The following is a 21,312-nucleotide window of genomic DNA, read 5'->3' on the forward strand; positions in this document are numbered from 1 at the left end:
GGAACTGCACCCGAGGGGAAAGGGCCTGACAGCCGAGAAGGCTGGGACTGGGTTTGTGATTGTTTGCTGTTACTGCCATAGTTATTGTTGTGTGTTTGCCCTGTTATACATATATATATATTAGTAAAGAACTGTTATTCCTATTTCTCATATCTCTGCCAGAAAGCCCCTAATTTCAAAATTATAATAATTTGGAGGGAAGGGGGTTACATTTTCCATTCCAAGGGAGGCTCCTGCCTTCCTTAGCAGACACCTGTCTTTCAAAACAAGACAAGGGGAAAAATGAGCTTCAAGTAGGTCAAGGAACTACCAGCAATGAATCCAGAAAATGTAAGGTATGTTTCATTTCCTCCTTGAAGCAGAAGCACTGACTGAAACATCCCTACTACTTTGCTATGTAAGTGAAAAAAAGAAAGTTTAAGGAGTTTAAAAAGAAAAAAAATCCCAACAAAACAACAACAAAAGCAAAAAACCAAACCTTCCATGGAGCTAGAATGAAAAGCTTCAAGTAAAATCTCACACCTGTTATATTGTAATGATATTTCATAGTTCTAGTACTTCATTTTTTTAAGAATAATGCACTGCTATTCACAAAACCAGAAATACAATTCTAAAATAAAAAAGCAACATAATTTGCTTTTTGAAAAGCAAATTCAAGGCAACTTGCATTACTTGCAACTTTAGTTTTAGTATTGCAATACTAAATATTTGCAGTACGAAGTATTGCAATACTTTTAGTATTGCAATACTTTTAGTATTGCAACTTGCAATACTAAACTCCTTTAAACAGGAAAAGCAATTAGGATCTACATTACCAATATGTTAAAGAGCAGCTTCACTACTGAATAGATCCCACCCAGAGAGAATGCACAAAGGCGTATTTGAACACACCATGATTCCCATGATTGGTTCAGTTACAACTGAGGCAGTATAAGGGGGAAATTAAGTTTAAAACTGGGAATTTCCTCCTGTTCTGATGCAAGTCACACCCACAAGCACAGGACACACTCCACAAAGTCTCTTAATCAATGGGAAGAAATTACTACTTTACTTAGCACAGAAGGAAAATCCAAACAAGCAAATGTGTATTTATTAGAGGAGGAAAATTTTTCTGAGCATGAAGCACCAAAATGAGACACTACACACAAATACAGCCAACCAATGCAAAGTATCTGTGCCAAGGGCTGGGTGAATAAGGATATCATGTAGCAGGAAACAGAACTTCAGCTTCAACTGTTAGCATGGCACTAAATGCATATAAATAGACTCTAATGCAATTAACTTGTTAAAACTGCATATGATTTACTACAGAAGTCAATTAAGGTTTTACATTATGAGCATTATGATTTCCCCGTACTAGTGAGCCTAGTAACGACAGTATTTTGGATAGACATTTCTTTTTTCCTGAGGTGTCCTCTTAATTTCTATTCTTTTGAGTCATGTGGTGTAAGAGCACACAATCCATCCAGCACAGACAGGAGAGAGGACTGCTGAGGGGGAAGGCATACTCGGGTGTGAATTTAGTTTCCGTGTGAGCATAATTATTAGCCTGTCACTGGGATGAGTGCAGAGAAGAGTTTCTAAGACAACTAGGAGAGATAGGAATTGGGTTTATCTAGTCTAGAAAAATACACAATAAGGGGAGAAGCCATCTCGCAGGCAAAAGGAAACACCACATGGGAGAACTATGAGATTAAAATGAGCTAAAACTGTATTACTCATCTTTCCCAACACCAAACTGTAAACTGATCCAATTTCCCCCTCAAATCCAATTTCTTTTTCCAATTAACATCTCTGTAGTCACAGAATACTAGTGACAACACAAGAAGTGGCAGTTCTTCTTCAAAGTTTCACCCACTGTGCTTTTTTTTTTGGGGGGGTGGCAGGCAGGGGGGATGACACCAAAACCCACACACACAAAAACCAAGTGGACCAGTTCCAAATGTATTACCCAGTATGCTCTTTTCAGTCTAGAGAAACAAGAAAAAGAAGGAGAACATGTCCTACTGCTCTTCTGTACTCACTTACTCTAAACAGTAGAGGTTTAATTAAATGATAATGTTCAGAGACTATTAGAGGCATCTCACATGCTGAGCTGAGCCCCCAAACGCTGAAATGCTTATTAACAGCAAATTTTCTTATGTCAACATAATTTTCTTATGTCTTCAATATTGCATCGCAGAAACCTTTTGGACAAACTGAAGTATAGGAGTGAGTCTTCATGTATGGGACTAAATGAAATCTGTATTTGACCAGCATCAAATTACACCCACTTTAAAATTCTAGTTTTATCAGAGAGATATTGTCATTTCATCATGTATCATTTGCCTTCTACAAACGCAGAACTGAAATGCACACCCCAGATTCAGCATCAGACAACACACTGGGCGAGTCTGTAATATTCTGCAAGCCCAGGGATAACCAGGTTCAAAAGCTACTATAAATCCCAAACAAAACCAAAATATTATTTTTACTGGACAAAATGTTTGCCTTTTAAAAAGCAAATTTCTAGGTAAAGGCATTGAGATAACACTACACAGGAAAGTAAGTTCTCTCCTGTTTCAGGTCATCCACTAATTTGCACCAGTCATTCTAAATACACATCTCATTAATTCAAGCTGTACTCCTTTAATGTGTGATTTAGGCTAGAGAAACTGCAACACAGCAGAGATACACTTCTAAAAAGAAGTTTTTCCTTCAGCATTTATTAAATGTCACAGCAGAGTCAGATTACATCTTTACCAGCATAAACCTAACCCAGAAAAACTGCCAGTCCAGCCCTGACAGGAGCAGCCACAACAGATTTTTCAGGTGTTAGTAAAAATCATGACACTTCCGATCACATGGATAGAAAGGAAAATACATAAATGCGAGCCAGGTTAACTTCTGTTCTTCCCATCTTTAACAGAATTGCTTTGAAATGTGCAAACTGACACTTTAGTATGAATCCTGAACCCACGGAAACAATACTCTCCAATATTGACATTAATTTAATTTCCCTAAGGATTAGGGAATTAATAGCTCAATTCTTTCAGGAAAAACACAGAACTGCTGGGATCAATAGGGATGTCCATGCAGCAGCAGGCTCAGAATGACTTAATATATGCCTGGCATCCAGGAATTAACTATAAAACAAACACGATGTGGTTTTGAACACAGGCTGCTGATGCCATAGTAGAGGACTGAGCTTTCCAGGGAATTTTACATGCTGGAAGCCTAAATGTTGATCCTTCACCATCTGTTTCTATTCACATTTTCATGTAATGTATGTAGCAAGTAACAAAATACAAATCAAAGTGAGTGACCAGATTTAAGCACTTCAAATAAACAAAACAGTCTTTTCAACTCAGCAACAGTCTCCCGCTATCAACATGCAAACAAGTGAAATCAAACTGTATTTGTGGGGAGAAGGAATCTTTTACCACACCAGCAAATACACAGCTGGAGAGACAGAAGCTTGTCAGCATGTAGACATAAGAGTTTTGATATCCTCAAGGGGTATATAAAACACCTACTTATCAGTTTTAAAAATCACCTCCCACCAGAAGTAGATTTACCATTTTATCACCACTATTAGAAAACTGGAATAGTTAACCAACATTTGAAAATCTGAAGTTTTCCTCCTTAAGGAAAAAAAAAAAAAAGAGTATAGAGCTAAAGACACTCAAAATATACTCAGAAAATGAAAAAGGGATGTCACAGTTCCCTAAGCAGCACCTGAAAACTGCTGTGGGGGAAAAATAACCCTGAGCTGCAAATGCAATGTTTCAGCAATCAATATCTTCATAGAACACTAGAATATTTTCATAAGACTTTTGATTTAGCCATTCAAGGTGCAAACTAGGCAGTCAGAATACATTTTCAAAGCAGTATTCTGTATAATCAAGGGTGTAAGACACCACATATAAAAGAGAAGGCAGCCTCTTTTTGAAGTTATTTCAGTTTTAATTCATTTAACTTTCACAATTTACCTTGAGGGTTTTTTTCCTATACACATACAACATATATGGGAAAGACTTAAAATTATTACATACAACTTAAATTTTCTATCCCAAATCCTATATTGTACCTGTACCATTTTTTAAATTTCTGAATCCAGAAAACTGTTTAACACTGATACAGAACAATATTCTGCAATCAAATGATCTCAATCAAAAACTGTTGGGTTTTTTTCAGCCAGAATGCAAATACCTGGAGTCTTAGAAACATTTCAAATATACTCCTTATGTCCCCCCAAAACCACTCCTAATTTGGCACCTCTGCTTGGTTTCATCCCTGCTCTGGATTCCAGTCTCAAAGCCACCTACAAAAATACTACAGAGCTAAATCCTCCCAATATCCTTATGTACACCCAGAGGTACTTCAAGCAACAGACCAGTCTGAAAATATCCAAGTTCCCTGAGAAGGCAGAGATTACACTCTGTTGTGCTGCATCTATATTTCTGCTGATATTTCTTGCTCAGAAACAAAATGCTTTCTTGGAAAAAGTTCTGTAGTGAACATGCAGATGTTTAACCTTCCTAAAAATAACCAAGTTCACCCTTGGAACAGTCATAATTCCTGAACACCCTTCAGGCAAAAGCACTCACATCAGAACTAGAACATAAATTAGCTCCAAAAAAGTTAAACTCAGGAAAATGTAGTAGCAAGATGACAAAGCTGATTTGAATGTTAGAATTTTTGGTTGATTGTTGAAGACACCTACTAAATTTAGACACAATTCACAGTGAGTTTGTCACTTTGTATTGATTCTTGTACCTAAAAACAATATGCTATTTTGAGTTATTAAAACACTATTTCACTTTCATAACATTATTCAGATTTGATTGTACAGAGTGAACAAAGTAAAATGAAATATTTAAGAATATCCCTTGATCATCCTTAATGTTTTATTTGAAAACTACTTTTTCATAAGAAGTAAAGCACCAAGAGGATGTAGCTAACATAAATTTTAAGCTGTTTTTAAAACACTATCTCATCACTGTTTGGCACCAGGGAGGCTTTTTAAGTTTTTATGTATGAACAACTGCAGCTTACATTGCACAGGATTAAGCACAACAACAAAAATCACAACAGCTTAAAATTTCAGACATTTTCCCTGCCTGCTTTGTTGCCTGTATTTTAAGACAGCTCTAAACCTAAGTATCTGAAATGCAAGAAAAGGCAAGTAATTACGTAAAATGAACAAAGTTGGGTAACATTTTAATATGAGAAAAAGAGAAAAATGTGACAAAAAGCTGACAGATATGATTAACGGATTAAAAAAAATGAAGATAATTTTACTTCTAAGTGAACTTTTTTTACTCACGGCTGAACACTAGGTTTGGTCCAAATATTTTTCTCTAATCTCTCCCGAAATTACTAGTAAATATAACCGTATAAGTCTTGGAAAACACATTTTCAGCCCCAAACCAATTATAAAAATACTAAACACATACAGAACCATGTACCTCTTAAGGCAAGAGCTCACATTTATTAGTGATGCTGCAGGAGGTGTGGAGGTTGCACTTCTGCAAGTAAGAGCCAAGTTCTCAGTCAACAACCAGAAAACTATCTATAAATTTGTGATGTTCAGTCAAACGGACACAGGTTATTCAAGTCCCTCTTCCTAGGGCACCTGAAGCCCTTCACTTCCAAGACCATGCTCCCTACACAGTCAGTGGAGAAAGACATGCTACTACCCAGGGCTTACAAGTGTCCTCTGGTCTCTCCATTCCCTTCAGGTATTTATGCAGTCCTAGAGCTGAAGTTTAAAATTTGATGTGAATAATCACCCCATAATTTCTGATATATTTCTGGTATATACCAGTAAGAATTCAATTAATCTATGTAAGTTTTGTGTAGCAGTTGGTATTTTCTTTCTCTGATTAATAACCTATTGCGAAGGAAAGAAACACTGGGATTAAAAGTATGATTTTAAAAACTACATACAAAACATGCATACAATCCCCAAGAGCTTTGGCTCAATTCACCTCATGATGAAGTCGTCTTTCTTTCCTCTTTCAACAGCTCTCACTATGCTCACCTAAGCAACCCCATGGGAAACCACAGACATTACTAAATATTAGAAACTCTGTGGAAGGCAAATGCTGGATTTGACCAGGAATGTGATGACAAAGAGTTTGCTCTAGGTTTCTTTCACATTTTAGAAAGCCAATTTGCTTTCAGTTCCTTTTAGGGGGAGAATGACAGATTCCAGAGATGTAGTCAGCTATATGAAATCTTGTTTCACAAAACAGAAAATATGAACCGCAATGTCTGCTCTCCTGGGAACAGAGGATAAATATCTAATCACATAGGCCTTTATAAAGGAAAACATTATCTTTCATTAAGAAGAAAGACTAGAAAAACATTCTTCTTCAATATTAGGCATTTGATTTTCTACAGTAAGCGTGCAATGGCAGTACAACCCAGTTCCAGACATGATGCAGTATGAACTACCACACTGCCATTGGTAAGGCTGATGATTTTCATCTTTTTGTATTAAACAAGACTTAGTAATAACTGCTGCTGAAGAGAGAAGAGAGTATATGAGTTACCCACCAAATTTCAGACAAGATGGAATTTAATTCATCTTACCTACAACAATAGGAAAAGAAAAAAAAGCAGAAATAGCATCTGGCTTGCAATACACAGTCACAACATACCACAGAATTAATAGTTTTAGAGTCTCCACTATTACATGTGGACAACAAAGACACTGCCATCAGCTTCCTTCAGTGTTGATACCTCCCTGGTATTTAATGCACACCTTAATTAGGTCTCCTAATTTCTCTTTGAACTCCAACCAACACCAAAATAGTCTGCTGGATTTATTATTCACTTGCCAGATTGTGCAATGACTTCACATTCATTTCAGAGTTACAAAAGAGTCTTCTTTGGGTTTGCAACACCAGTGTAAGAAACTCTGCTCAGCCTGAAACTGCCAGTCAACAGTTCTTTAGGGAACTCATGGCCTTCCCAGTTTCAAGCCCTCCATTCTGAGCAGAAGGGTCTCTCTCAATGTGTTTCTCTCTTACAGAACACAAATCTAGCTCAGGGCACAATGCTGCTCCTCACCCTGTGCCTCCATATGCACCAGACAAAACACATCTGGCTCTTTTTCCCTCCTACCTTCAGGAGACAGAAACCATGAATCAGGTCATATATCTTCACTGGTAAACTGTGAGCTACCTTGGCAGTAAGTGTTCTATAAATTTATAAGACAGATAAATTGTGAGCATAAGTAAGCTATATTCCTTCCCTGCCCATCTTTCTGTGCAATTCTAACAGTGTCTTAATTAGCAGCATGAATTATTTGCCATGGTAATAGGGAGATATTCAAAGCACAGAATGATAATTTCCCAGAAAGTTCAAACAAAACACTGGTGGGAGATGCATCTCCTGAGACATCATTAGGAAAAGACAAAAATATAAGCATCTCTAGCACATCCAAGGCCAGAGTATTGCACAAGTGAAAAATTTCTTTACAAAACACAATACAGCTACATGAATGCCGTGATGCTTCTCATGGTGAGCTATGAGAAATGTAAGTAACTAAGCCTGGAAAAGTCCAAGCACAACTGTGCTAGCTCCCAACAATGTTCAACCAATTGTCACACACAAGTTGTGGCAAAATAGCAGTGTCTGTAGCAGTTGATGACAGACTTCTGATGCCATAGCATGTCATTCAGTAGCAATTATTCTCTTTCAAGAGGTTAAACAATTATCAATTGCTAAAAGAAAAAAAACCCCAGCCCAAGCAAATGCCCCAAAGTATAGAAGCCATTCCACCATACAGAAGCACACACCAGCTCCTAATTCTCATTCTGACTGTAGAGATGGAATATGCCTTAGTGTGGAAACTACACCTGCTACAGAACCCAACACTTGTTAATGAGCAAAGCAGGTAACTGGTTACCCTGTCACTAAACTCTGCTGCTATCATGGACTTCCAATTCTCTCTTAATGTCATGAAAACAACAACATGGATCTCAAATCCAACCGACACAGTGACAGAAAGGCTTTTTCAGCCATTCTCTTCATATTTTCTGCTTAAGAGAGTTTTTGTAATTTTCCAGCAGCGAAAGCACAGCTTGGCTGGCAGCAAGGAGAGTCTGTCACTGATCTAAACCAGAGGAACACTTCAAGAGGAATTCAGAACCACACCACTACCGCACGGCAACCAAAACACAACACCTTCCTTCAGCCTTACCCAGCACACCTTCACATTCATGGGACCTTTCCTCTTGGAAAGAATGGAACCCAACTCAGTTTGGTCAATTCCCTAATTTCAAAATCAAAAGCAAGTTCTGATACATTTAAATCTTACAAAGCGACTTGAAAGAAAATTACTTTTGTGAAGAAATTTGCAAATGGCATTAGAGTTGTGCAGGATTTTTATCACCATTTGGTCTTAGCCTACTTGCCTTGTATCAGAAATGGGTGGGTGGCATATCCTTAAGTTTAGTAAGATTTTTTTTAAAAAGAAAAAAACAGGCCTAGTTACAACATGCTAAAAATTTAACTGAAGACCATCCCCATCATCAAGACAACATCCACTCAGCATTGATTACTAAAAATATCCCAACATATTATATACCCAAGACACTTTTAGTTACAAAACATCTACTACTCAAAGCAACTTTGGTTTCCAAAATAAGCACCATGAATTTCTATTAGTTGGGCATTTTATAGAGTTACTGTCCTCAGGTGTCTACAACTACAAGAAAATCTAAAAATTTGCTTCATTTTACAGTGCTAAATAGTTTGCACAGAAAAACTACAGGACATCGCTCCCCTGATAAGGCACCACACTAGCTAAGATCTGTCAATTCACATCGTTCCTTCAACTATTTTTAAATTATTTCCTTTGTTCCTCTCTCTGTACAAACTGCCAGCAAAATAATTAACAGCCACAGAAATGAAGGATAAGTTGGATTTTTTTGGATGATTTGGGGCATTATTCAGTGTCCAGAGGGGTCAGGAGATTCTGTTATCTCACTTCAACAAATCTGGAAAGACTATAGCACTGCAGCCTTTCCAAATTAGCCATATAGACACTACAAAAATATTGTCATGGAGTTCTAGAATCCTGCTCATCCAAAGCCATCCATTTCCTACACAGTACCAAGATACAAGACATTCAGCAGCAAGTTTCCTAACAGCACTGAAAAGTTCCATTACAAAAAACCTCCAATAGTTGAACTACAATCAGCAAAATAAAGGCTACTATTAGTAACAAGTGATAACAAATTTTCACACTTTACCCTAATGAAAGGAAACTGTATTAGTGTCTTCCACAACTGGAGCAGTTATTTGAACCAGGTTCCAGACAACTGAGTCTTTAACATCAGAAAATACAGCCCGTCTTCTTTTAATGCAATTCAGCCTCATCCTAGACACTGTCAGCCATCCAAGTCCAGAAGCAGCATTTTTCTGAATAAGGTTGTTCAGGATAAAAACTCTAGACAACTAATTGCCCAACTCCACCCTTCTCTTCTTGGTCCTCTTACAGCCACATTACCCCAGTCAGAATGTACTGCAGATCCAGGGCTAAGTTCATCTAAAGTGCAGCTGAACCAGATGCATCATCCCGGGCATATTTATTGTCAACGTTCCATCATACACAGAATATTATGGTTGTCATGGCGCCAGCAAGCAGTCAAAAAAGGACAACGACAAAAGAAAAGAGATCATTATGTGGCAGAAAGCAAGGACTCTCAGGATATACAGGGAAATTCCTGTTGGCCTGCCCTACTCTGCCAAGAGCCCCACAGCAATGCTGTGCTCAGACCATCTCTCAGCCCGATCAGACAAGCACAGACTTTGCATGGCCCCAGTGCTCAGAGCGTCTGACACCTGCCAAGGTGTGAACTGAACTCATTGCTCCACCACAGCACCAAGAGCTGCCCACTGCCCTCAGCTGAACAGTGCAAATAACCCAGCACTAGAGACAGGACAAGCTGTGTCACCCTTGAGGACCTCATGAACGACTTCACCTTGAAAATCTTACTGTAATGTTCTGTAAAACAAATGTGCAATAGTTTTGGCAGCTTTGCTTGGACGGGAAACAACACACTGTGCAAAAGGACTACTTCAATATTTAAGACAATAAATCTTACTAAATCTGTAATCTGACTTCTTAGGGGATGCAGAGAGGCAGGTAACAGACTAAACCAAAGAAGTTCAGACCACAGTATGTAGCTCCACCTGAAGCAACACAGAGAAGAACACACAAAAAAGTACATCAGGTTTCCTAATAAGCACACAGAGGAATACCACTACTTGATGCCATATTTGATCACTTGCAGTCATCCAGAAGCTAAAACCAGAAGATGAAGTTGATCCTCTCCAATGCATAGAGTTTCATTCAAGAAACATAGATGATACTTGAGTGGCCTAACTTGCTCTCAGAGTATTACCTAAACAGTCTGTGCATATTCCTGCTTAACTTCTTGACCTTGTGGCCAGCTCCATCCTTTATCCCCAGGCTCTCACTCTAGCCCTATTCCTCATCTTGCACAGGCATCCCAGGGTTCTAATCAAAGCTGCTCCAGGAGACCAAACTGTCTCAGACCACCACAAAGTCTATGCCCAGTTCTGGACTTAGTCACTCTTGACATACCAACGGTAGAGAAATTCTTCCATCTAACCTTGTTCTAACTATCTGGAGTATAGTACTCACTGCAGTGAAGGACTAATAGAAGAAGGGTTTATTCACATTCATAATATTTCTTTTGTAAGTGACAGAACTGGTCATGCAGAGCAGAACTCCGACAGCAGAATGTGCTGCAAATCCCATCTCCTTGCTAAGTCCCTGCCTCCTCACAAAGCGAATGCAACAACTGAAGCAAAAACAGTGGTTCAGAGCAAGAAAGTGCAGGAATACTTGTAGTAGAACCATACAGCTGGTTTATCTGTGAGATATAGGTGTTTTTGGCAATGAACGTGACAGAAAAGGTTAACATGCAGGCACTGCTGGGTTAACCCCTAGAACAGCTCCCAGAGAGATACCTTAGCAAAGACTCCAAGGTCTCTATCTTTTCCCTAAACTAGGAATCATCACTTTGTAGATTAAACAGGTTCAAAAATGCAGCTGACCTAACTGCTGGAAGAACACTCACCCAAGACTTAGTCTACAAAGACACTACAGAGTCCCCTCACATATTGAGGATATTGATCTGAACACTACATTGCTTCCTAGACAAAACACATCCTTCCATCCCAATATGAAAAAAAAAAAAAAATCTTATCTGGAGGTTTCATTTCCACAGCAATTCTTGTACTTAAGTTACAAATATGCAGAATATCATGATACTAATAATTTTTTTAAGTTATCAAGTTGTAGTGGGCTCTCTAGTATGAAAGAGGTTAGTTGTTTTTATCACAGAAATCAGAAAACAGGATGTTTTCTTACCTATATTCACTCCACTGTTGACTTAAAAAACCAAACCAAAACCACACCTCATACCTCTGACACTTAGACTGGTATTTATTGATTACATGCTTAGAAATCCAAACTCTTTTTAGCAATGTATTCAGAAGTCAGATAAAAAAATAAAACCAACAACTAATAGTTTAATCAAAGCACTTAACAATCAGGCCTTACAATCAACAAGTCAGAACCAAAGTCAAATTGACCAATATGACCTTGTCAGAAAGAGCAGCTGAGTGCTACTGATGAGTTGACTTACCGAAACAGTACAGGATTATATACTTTATCATCACATGCCTGGGTAGAATGGAACACTATTTTATCAACATTCCATAAAAGAATGACTTAACACCATCAGCACCCAACTACAAATCTTCAGTGACAGTGGTAAAAGTAAACTCCTGTGAGTCAAAGCCATAGAGTAGTCAGTCTGTCTAGCCAGATTTAAGCAGCTTTCATCATGCTGGCCCTGTATTAAGACAAATTCATGCTGTCAGATGATGGCTGGTGAGATTCTGAAATGAACATGACTATTCACAACTGTACCAAGTCACAAGGGGATTCAGCTGGCATGAAAATACAAAATACTGACCATCAAAACAGGCACCCTGCTTTTGCCACCTTCTACTGAGAGGCAAACCCAAAAAAAAAAGGGTCTTGAGTTGTCCTGAGCTTGACTGGCCAGGGCCTGATCGCTGCCTCCCAACCTGTGTGCAGAAGCACAGAACATTCACACACCCAAGTGCCAAGTTTAAGACAGCTGAGTCAGTTCCAGGTACCAAAAACAGGTAGCAGAACAGACAGAGGCTGTTTTCAACTAACTCTTGCCTAAATAGCTAAGAAGCTTTGCTTGTGACAACAACAAAAAGTAGGAACATTCTTTAAAGAGGGTGTTTTGGAAACCTCAAGAAACTTTTTCCAGTAAAGCCCCCTGCAGAGAAGTATTTCTGGTTTATGGCAGACTCTTTCCATCTTTTGATTTAGCTTTAAGGTAGCATGCTTTTTTAATGTTCTGCAAAAATATAAAAAATAAAGAGAAAGAACTAGCTGGAAAACTAACATTGGGGTTCCTCTAAGGCACTTAAGTATGATAAAGAGGTTCTTTCTGTTCTGTACCATCTGTAACTGCTTACAGCTGCATCTGCTTTAGAAGAAGTCAAGTTAGCATAAAATTAAAGAAAAAAAAGTTCAGCTCTTCACTATTTAGCTTTAAAGTTTCCCTTTTCTTGAGGGGAAAAAAGCACTCTTTAAACTATTTTCAACATAAAGCTTAATTAGGTTCTACTCTTCATCTTCAAAACCCTGCAGAGATCATAATGTTCCCCATGAGAGCTTTTAGCCCTTTGTGGTAACTTCTCGGAGCAGCTATTCAAGTGAAGGTATAGGATCAGCCACCTCAACAAGAGTTCAGAGAGCAGATAATCTTTCGTCCAGCACACAGCCCATCAATCTGAACTTCTAAAAAGGACCAGAGTGACCCTGTGCCATCAAACCTAGAAAGCAAGACACAGACACACCACATCTCACCAGTCTGCAACACAGGCTACAGAAATCCACATAACGCAGCTCTGTTTGCTCCTTTGCCTCCTGCTATTTCACCAACCTCACCTTTAGCTAACAGTGACCTAGAGAAGGGACTTCCCATTGACTAAATAAGTCAAAGTCATGCTACACCTACTTTATCTTGCCAAATAGGTCTGACACAGATGATGGTGAGATAAATCACAACTGTAACCTGAAAGTAGAACCAGTAAAATCACTTCTTTGTGTAACAACTCACCATTGAGCTTCGGTTTTATACATCCAATATATCTGCACCAACAGCAGGCTGATACTAACTACAATAATTACTCAGAATTCGTGGTTGAATTTCTACTCACTACTAAAGTTTCCAGACAAATTTAAATCAAGTTTTAAACCTGAGGTATCTATCCAACTGGAGAAGGGATGTCAGATGGCCAGGAGCCAAGACACCAGAACTAAGACTGAGCAGAGCCATAATTCAGCTTCTGTGTTCACCTCTATCCTGCTAATTGCACTACAGCAGAGCTCAAATATTTTGTATTGCTAGTTCTTGTCCACGCTGTGCTATTTCAACTGGAGTCAGCTGAGCTTATTATTCCAGTAATGACTGAAATTAAAATAAATCCCGAGGATATACATTTGCTAGTAGCTTAACCCATGTAGAGAACCCCTCTGCAAAATGTCACTGCTGTAGAGAAACACGCACCAAATTTACATGCTGAGATCACTTGATTTTTTTGTACCACCTGAAACCACAGTGCACCATGAATCCATGCGTACAAATTTTTGCTATTCTAATATGTAGCTGCTATTCGCAGTACTACTGACATGAGAAAATGGTGTAAGCAGAGCTCTCAGACTTCTCTGATTCAGTGCAACACTATCAATTCTTAACATTTGTGCCGATCTCTACTACTCTGAAATATACTTAAAATTATGTATCATTGCAAGTTTACTAGAAGTTATCTTCTGGCTAGTTATCAGATGAACAAAAGGACTTTTTAAAGATACTTCTGTCCAAAAACCAGCAGAGTCCATAGGAATGAAGAAGAAAATTTGGACTTTCAAAATTAGCAAGCAGAGAAGCACTGACTGTGTACAACTAAGAGGTCTGAAGGACGCTTAGCTTTAACAGCCAGTAGTTAACACTGCACAGAACTGTTTTTTTCCTTTTAAATGAACTGAAGAATAATCTAGATTCGAGCCTATTTCTGCAGGTAAGCTTGCCAACTCATGGCTAAAGTTCAAGACTGTGTATGAACAGAGGGTGGAACCCCCTGGGTCTCCTCCTGCTTCCCCCACACAACCTCTGCTCTGGAGGCACTTGCAGGAATGAGGTTATGGCATAAAAATGGAAGAGAATCATTTCAAAGTCTTTGGCTAAATACCCACCTGCATGGGAAAATACTTTTTGGGTCTAAAGTCTATGAACTAGCTACAGGAAGTAAAGGAAGACCATCCAAACCTGAGAGTCACAGAAGAAAATACCTGGACCTGAAAGCCCAGAAGGAAAAAAAAAATCAGAGTCAAACAGTGTAATTTTCCCTTCGGATTCCACTGGTCAGGGAAAACACTACCATATATAAACTCCAAGATATGATTTTATCCCTCCAACTTCTACATTGTTAACTTCAGTAATAAAAGAGGAATCTTAAACATAACACTGTGCAGTAGAGAATCATCTTCTTAGTGTGTTCTCCCCTACTTTATGACACTGGCTGTGATGGTTTTAAAGAACCTCCTTTCCGACATCCTGAAAAAAAAAAGTCACTTCAACCTTAAACCCTGTCCTCACCCGAGTATAAGGAACGGCTTATTTCATACTTTTATTATTTTGAATCCTTGTTGTTGTAGGATATTAACACTGTTCTAGTTTACTTGGTTAGTTATCAGTTACAAAGTATCCCTCCAAAAAGCCAGCAGAATTTCTGACAGCCCTGTCTATAACGTACCACTTAATACGACACACAGATATGGAGGCTATCCAAGGGAATCTGGGACCTAAGGCATAGGTCTGGCCCTAAAAAGAAATACTCAACAGAATCTAATAATGAAGATGACAGCAACACAGGTCCACGATTATTGAGCTCTGGGATAATGTCATCATGGTGGTTCTAGTGGACAGAGAGACACTTAACATATTGTGAGAGCTGAGCTTCTCTTGGGAAGCACATGAGGGGAGAACCCTGGTCTGGCAGATCAGAGTATTTCAGGCACAGACACCAAAAGATTTAGAAGAAGAGATCACCAACACAAGCATCCTTGGAAAAATTAAAGAGAAAGGCGATCAGCAAGTGTTGCAACGACACATATGCTCCATTAATCTTATTAAATCATCACCTTTCAAAGTTGGCCTGACTGCCTGGATCCCGTCCAGCCACACACCAGCTTGTGCTTCACTCCACGCAACGCCCGCCACTGGCTGACTGGCTGCAAATTTTAATCCTAATCACTGACACTAAAGCAATGTACCACCAAAAAGAAAATGTGCACAATTTTTTTTTTCCCTACCAATTTCATCCTTGGTTCTTTGTGGAAACCTTCCTCATATGTCACCAGAATCTAATTAGACTGTTTTGACTAAACGACTTGTGCCAATTGTTTGCTTTTAGAGTATATTACAATGCTTAGAGTCATCATAAAATGGCAAAGGGCAATAAAAACAATGGCACCTACGCCACAGATGTTGACACATCACATTATCAAAATAACGAAATAAAATAGCCGAGATACTGAAAAAGACCAGTCTGTTCTGCTCTTCTTCCAAATTTTAGGAAATAAATATCACTGCATTTCAAAAAGCATGACACATTTTTCAAAGTACTTTTCGTAGCAAGGTTTCCTAAGTACCCATTTTTTAGCATTGTGTTTTAGCGACAAATGATTGAGTTTTCAGCAACTGAATCAAGTATTAAAAATGGTGGTATTCACCAAAACACAACTTATCTCAAAAGAATTCAATATCCCCAATTAATTTTTCTGGTAGTCCCCACAAAATTCCTCAAATTCCAACAGCATCAGGTCACTTAACTCATACCAAAATCGCAAAGTACAAAAAATAAACCATTTATTGGATCCTACGCTTCAGCAGAAGAAAGAGATGCTCTCAGGTTCATCAAACCTCATACAAACCAAAAGAACACATATTGATATTGGTGGATCCACACACCTAAGCACTCACTTACCTGTGACACAGGAAATCATATTAAGGTCATCTTCTGTTTGCGGAAATTCAACCTTTCATCCCTGCAAAAAGCAGCCTGAACTACTCCCATAAACTACAGACCCTTCAGTCTTCCAAACCAGGTTTTTATCAAGGCAGGAAGTAGAATCCAGGTCCCTGTCAATCCCAGGCAGAAATGTATGCCTACCTCCTGGCCCAGCAAATATTTACAGTATACTATATGAAGTGAAACAGATTTAAGTGGACACACAAAGCTCAGCCTCTGAATAACACATAGTTTGGTGATGAGAACACTCCCCTGGAAGGTGAGAGATGCAAGGCCAGAAACCCTGGGGGATGGAACTGATCTCCTGTACCCTAGCCAAGATCTCCATCTCCAGTCACTGGGTAAAGCTAAAGGAACCATTAACTTTTATTACCACTGTATTCTGAAAAGGTTAAATGCAGAACTGACAGAAATCTTAATTAAAATAGGTGACAGAAATCTTAATTAAAAGAGGTACTGCACACCAGCACAAAGAGAATATTGATTTGTGTTCTTCATTTTAAAATATTTCTTAAAGAATTATCAATATATTAGTAAATACAGCCTTACAATTAGTAAATACTGACAGGAGGATTTTTTTTCCTTGTGCTAATCAGTCACTATACATATGTACCTTCAAGTAACTGTAAACTTCTACTAATCCCATGATCTTTGCTTTATTTGTCTTTCAGCCCAGTGCTGTAGACAGTGCCCCTGTCTACAGGATACACAGCCGGAGATAGCAAAAGCTCCAGGGAGGGTAACAAACAAGTGAAGTGAGACTGGTCCTGGAAGACAAATGAATGAGCTATAAACCTGATATTCTCAGATTTACTGAGGTTTAAGTCACTTTTCTCAGGCCAGATACTCACGTGCATTCATATAATGACATCCTTGCTCTCAGGAGACTCCTAACAATCGTTAAAATGGAATGTGGCCGGTAATTTCAGTTCTTGAAAAATGTAAGATTAAGGACCAAACTCCATGTTTTCATGCCAGGATTTCATGACAGGTTTTTGACAGCAGCGCAACAGAATTTCATCTGTGTGCTTTGCAATCGGTTGCCTATCAAGTGCAACATTTTAAAAATTCAGGTGAATTATCTGTTTTCTGCTGTAAACTGCCTCCCATCCTCAAAACACCTTAATTAGTCAGTTAAGGTCTCCCAACCTAAACTGAGCAAACAAGTAAAAAATCTTGAATGCAAAAAATTATTTTACGAGTACTTGACAAGTTTTGTCAACAAGCTGTAGCTCCTCTTACTCCCTGCCCTCCCACATACACATCTAATCCAGCCAACTAAGACTTGAAAGCATCACCTCAGTCTTCTGGAAGAAACTGCATTTTACTTCACGGCAAAAGCATGTTAAATGCTTAATTGCAATCAAAGCAAATTCTCAGACCTCTGAATCTAGAAAGACTTCTAATACCAACCAATTTGAATTCTCCCAGGAGCAAAGACTGCACTGTACATTTACACTTATTCCAAAGCCCAGTAGTTCTATTGATTACTCTGACACACCATTCGCATTATGAAGAGAAGCTTCTAAATATATCACCATTTCAGTCATGAAACATTTGATGGCTAATACAAGAATCATCCCACTGATTATAACATTTAAGAGGGAGTTCAGTTGTTTTTAAGATTAGTGACTCAATACAGTGCCTTCTTTTTTTATTCTTAGCTTACCCTCCCAGTCTGTCTTCTGATCACCACCCTGAGAGGGCACGCACACATGGCAATCCATATTACTCTTATACAACACTCTCGGAAAGGAAATATTAAAAATATATTCAGCTTTGGTGCAGAAATCCCCTTCTTCGCGCTTCACAAATGAAGGAAGCTGTGAAAATCTTTTGTGCAGTCAAAGGGCAAAAAAAGAACAAAGCAATCTCTATTGCCAGACTGGGCAACAGTAAAAAGGGAGGGGGTGTTACACCAGGCCTTGAAAAACACTAAACACCTACTAACTGAAGATAAACAAGATACAAATGGTGCTGTGCCTTCTCAATAGGCTCCAGCACAAAAATTTCACCACAAAATGCTAGAAATTAAGGAAAGACCAACTATTTCACAAAGTAGGAAATCTAGGTCCTGCTGCGTCCATACTCATCCTACTGTAATACTTCCAACAGCTTGGTGCCTGAAGATAAATTTCTTGGTATTTACTAATCTCTTACACACACACAAATGTGTATTTTGCTCTGCCCATATTTATTCCCTCCTCTGCTGTAGCAGAAACTTTTGTCACTACACAGTTCCATTTCCTTGCTGGAGTACAGACAGGAAGCAAGGGGAAAATGGGTATTCAACAACCTCTTTCCTCTCCCATTCCATTGCACTTGCAGAAAACTAATTTTAGCTCTTATTTAATCTACAAAATCATGAGCAACCTTGCCATGCAGCAGTATCCTACAGAGCTCTCCTTTCCTTCTCTTATTGCAGGAACTTGACAAAGAAAGTTTCTCTACTCTCTACTGACAAGCATTTGACTCAAACACCCTTTCTTTTTAAGAAGTCCATATTCTTTGAAAGAGCATTTCCATCTGGCACTTATCCCCCATTTCACATTAAAATTAATTTTTCCAGGATGACAGTATTCTTTTTCACCAGCAAAATTCTCAGCAGAGCCTCCTTTCAGGATAAGACACCTCTATCTGAAATACTGGTTCAGCAAGACTACTTAAGACACTAAAAAAGAGTTAAATAAAAGTACATATGGTTATAGGTGTAGGCATTACGGAAGAAAAAAAGAAGTTGTCAAAAGAAATACCTTACAAGAACAGTGTCAAAAGATAACTCATGTATTTAAAACTATGACAGAGATGGGGAAAAAGCGTAAGTCTCTCCTTCTTATAGTATCTTAATAAAAGAAAGTAATTGCATTCAGTCCACTTGGAAATCAAAAGAAATATAGAAAGCTACCTTAAAATCTAAGATTCATATTTACAAACCAATAAATATAGCAACATGGGAATTAGTTCTCATCCCTTCAAAACAACATCATTAACAAGACTGTTAATCACTGAAAAAAGCCCTATTTTGCATGTTTGCCAATGCTCATGTCCATTAATCACAGCTGGCAAGTATATTTTTTCAAAGTATTTTTAACACAACTGGGACCTTTTTTAAAAAAAAAAATCAAACCAACCCACAATAAGAATTTATCATATCTTATGAAGCTACAGTGGTTCAACAATGTGTGCAGACAGTTATGGACAAAAAGATGTAATCAAGCCTTATGCACCTGGACAAAAGGGAAGCACTACTGCAGCCAGGAACCAATTCACATCCATGCAAAGACAGGGGTGTGAAAGGATTTTTCTTAATGCCAGATTATGTATTTTCAGATGTGAAATAAGGTACGTGTACAGCAACTGGACACTACACCACAGAACACACCTGTTCTTGGAAAGCTGCCTTTGCAACACAAAGAAAGGACCAGGTCTGGCAAATGGACAGGATGGGATCAGCCAACTTCCAAACTGAACTCCTGCACCAGCTCCTGGGCACAACTCTGCTGCACATGAGCACCAGTCTCCTCAGGTGACAAAATGCACATTTTTCCTGGAAGTGCTGAAGCACTGGCCAATTTTATGCTGAGCTGCATTACCACAACCACAAATAAACCGAGGCAAGAGCGTTGCTAGAAGTGTAAGTAATGAAATATCCACAGAGAAGAGAACGTGATTGAAATTGGATTTTTGCTCTGTCCACTGCTCCCATAGCTCCCAGGCAAGGCTGATTACAGGTAAAAACGCAAAGTGACTGAAACGTCAGATCCATGAGGACACCATTATGAATAGAGACACAAAATTACAGTGTTTTAAGACATAAGCATCATGTCCTCATTTTGCTACAACCTCAGTACTGCAAAAAAGAACATCCACTCTTCAGATCCACCTAGCATGCAGTGAACACCTTAAATCCCAATTTCATTCCCCTAAAATACACAACTTATAGAAGAGCAAATCCTTCTCCCACCTCTGTTTAAAATCCTCCCTTTAAACTTATTACTATGGCAAAGACACTCATTAAAAAAAGCAAAATAACATACAAGTGACATTTTGTTTCATTTACTTCTTTCAAGAAAGCTGACAAATTGCAGCGTTTATGAATCTGCAATTTCATTCTGCAATTAAAACACACTAAGACACATTTGGCTGAACTACATTAAACTGCCTAAATCTGTACCAATATTCATTTACTGTGTCAATATGTAAACAATCTTTTAAGTCAAAAGAGTTGTTTTTTTGCTGCTGTTTTAAAGTGGAGCAGACCACTGCCTGAACTGAGCTTGTTTAACAAATAAGAACATCTAAAAAGCAGAAGACCAATACAAATACTGGTTCTTGACTGAGAAGAGACAAGAGGGAAGAAGGGGCTGCCAAAGTCTCAACATGTGGCAGAACAGAAATCCCTCCAAGTTTTGAAAAGTAATGGGACCATTGAGAATAGGGATATTCGTTGCATATTCAATCCCTTCTCCAGATTCAGCACACACCAAGGTCAAAAACTAAGATTTGACTCCTTTTTCAATAAGGGACTTATTTCAAAACAAGTAATTTTTTCATAATATCTAAGAAAGAATTCTGGAGGATCTCGATGGATTTAAAATGTAGTGAGAATATCACAATAAACTGCTGCAGTGGTCAGGTCAATAGAGATGATGCGCAGGTAAATTAGCTGAGATATTTTGGCTGTGATCCACCACAGTACAAAACCCCCAGAAATATAGAAAGAAACTGCACCCTGTCTCTTTGATCCACTGCCAGCTAGGCCCGAGACAGTGTCAGAACACACAAAAAAAATGCCCTCTCATTTGCTATACTTCATGTCTTTCCACAGGAACTGGTCTCTTCCTCGTCGTTCTATTTCCTGTACACAGACCAAGCCTATTGTCACTAGGTGAAAACACACACACATGCCACCGACTTACCAGCCTGCGCTGGCATAAATCTCCCTTTAGGCAGAGGTGACCTGCAGCCTCACAGCCGTGAAGGAGGTCCTGTCCCTCTCCAGGCCCGGCGGATCACAGCGCCGGCCGTGCAGAAAGCAGCTCACACGGAGCCCTCCGGGGACAGGGGGTGACAGCCACGCCAATGCTCCCAGCGATCCTCTCCTGCTGACCGGCTGGCGGCGGGGGGGGGGCGCAGCCACAC

General features: G+C 38.9%; 1 protein-coding gene across 3 annotated transcripts in view; it reads right to left on the bottom strand.

Moving 5' to 3' along the window:
• The window catches only part of SPPL3 (signal peptide peptidase like 3), a 57,535-nt gene extending 36,273 nt beyond the window's left edge, over positions 1–21,262 (bottom strand). Inside the window, exon 1 of one of the 3 annotated variants that reach the window (XM_017732196.1) lies at positions 21,090–21,262. The gene's annotated coding sequence lies outside the window, so the exon portion shown is untranslated. The remainder of the gene's footprint in view (positions 1–21,089) is intronic. The other 2 variants (XM_017732195.1, XM_017732197.1) reach the window with 2 other exon arrangements.
• Between the last annotated feature and the right edge of the window lie 50 nt (positions 21,263–21,312).

The sequence above is a fragment of the Corvus brachyrhynchos genome, unplaced genomic scaffold (assembly GCF_000691975.1).
Source record: "Corvus brachyrhynchos isolate BGI_N302 unplaced genomic scaffold, ASM69197v1 scaffold864, whole genome shotgun sequence".
In the NCBI taxonomy this organism is placed as follows: domain Eukaryota; kingdom Metazoa; phylum Chordata; class Aves; order Passeriformes; family Corvidae; genus Corvus; species Corvus brachyrhynchos.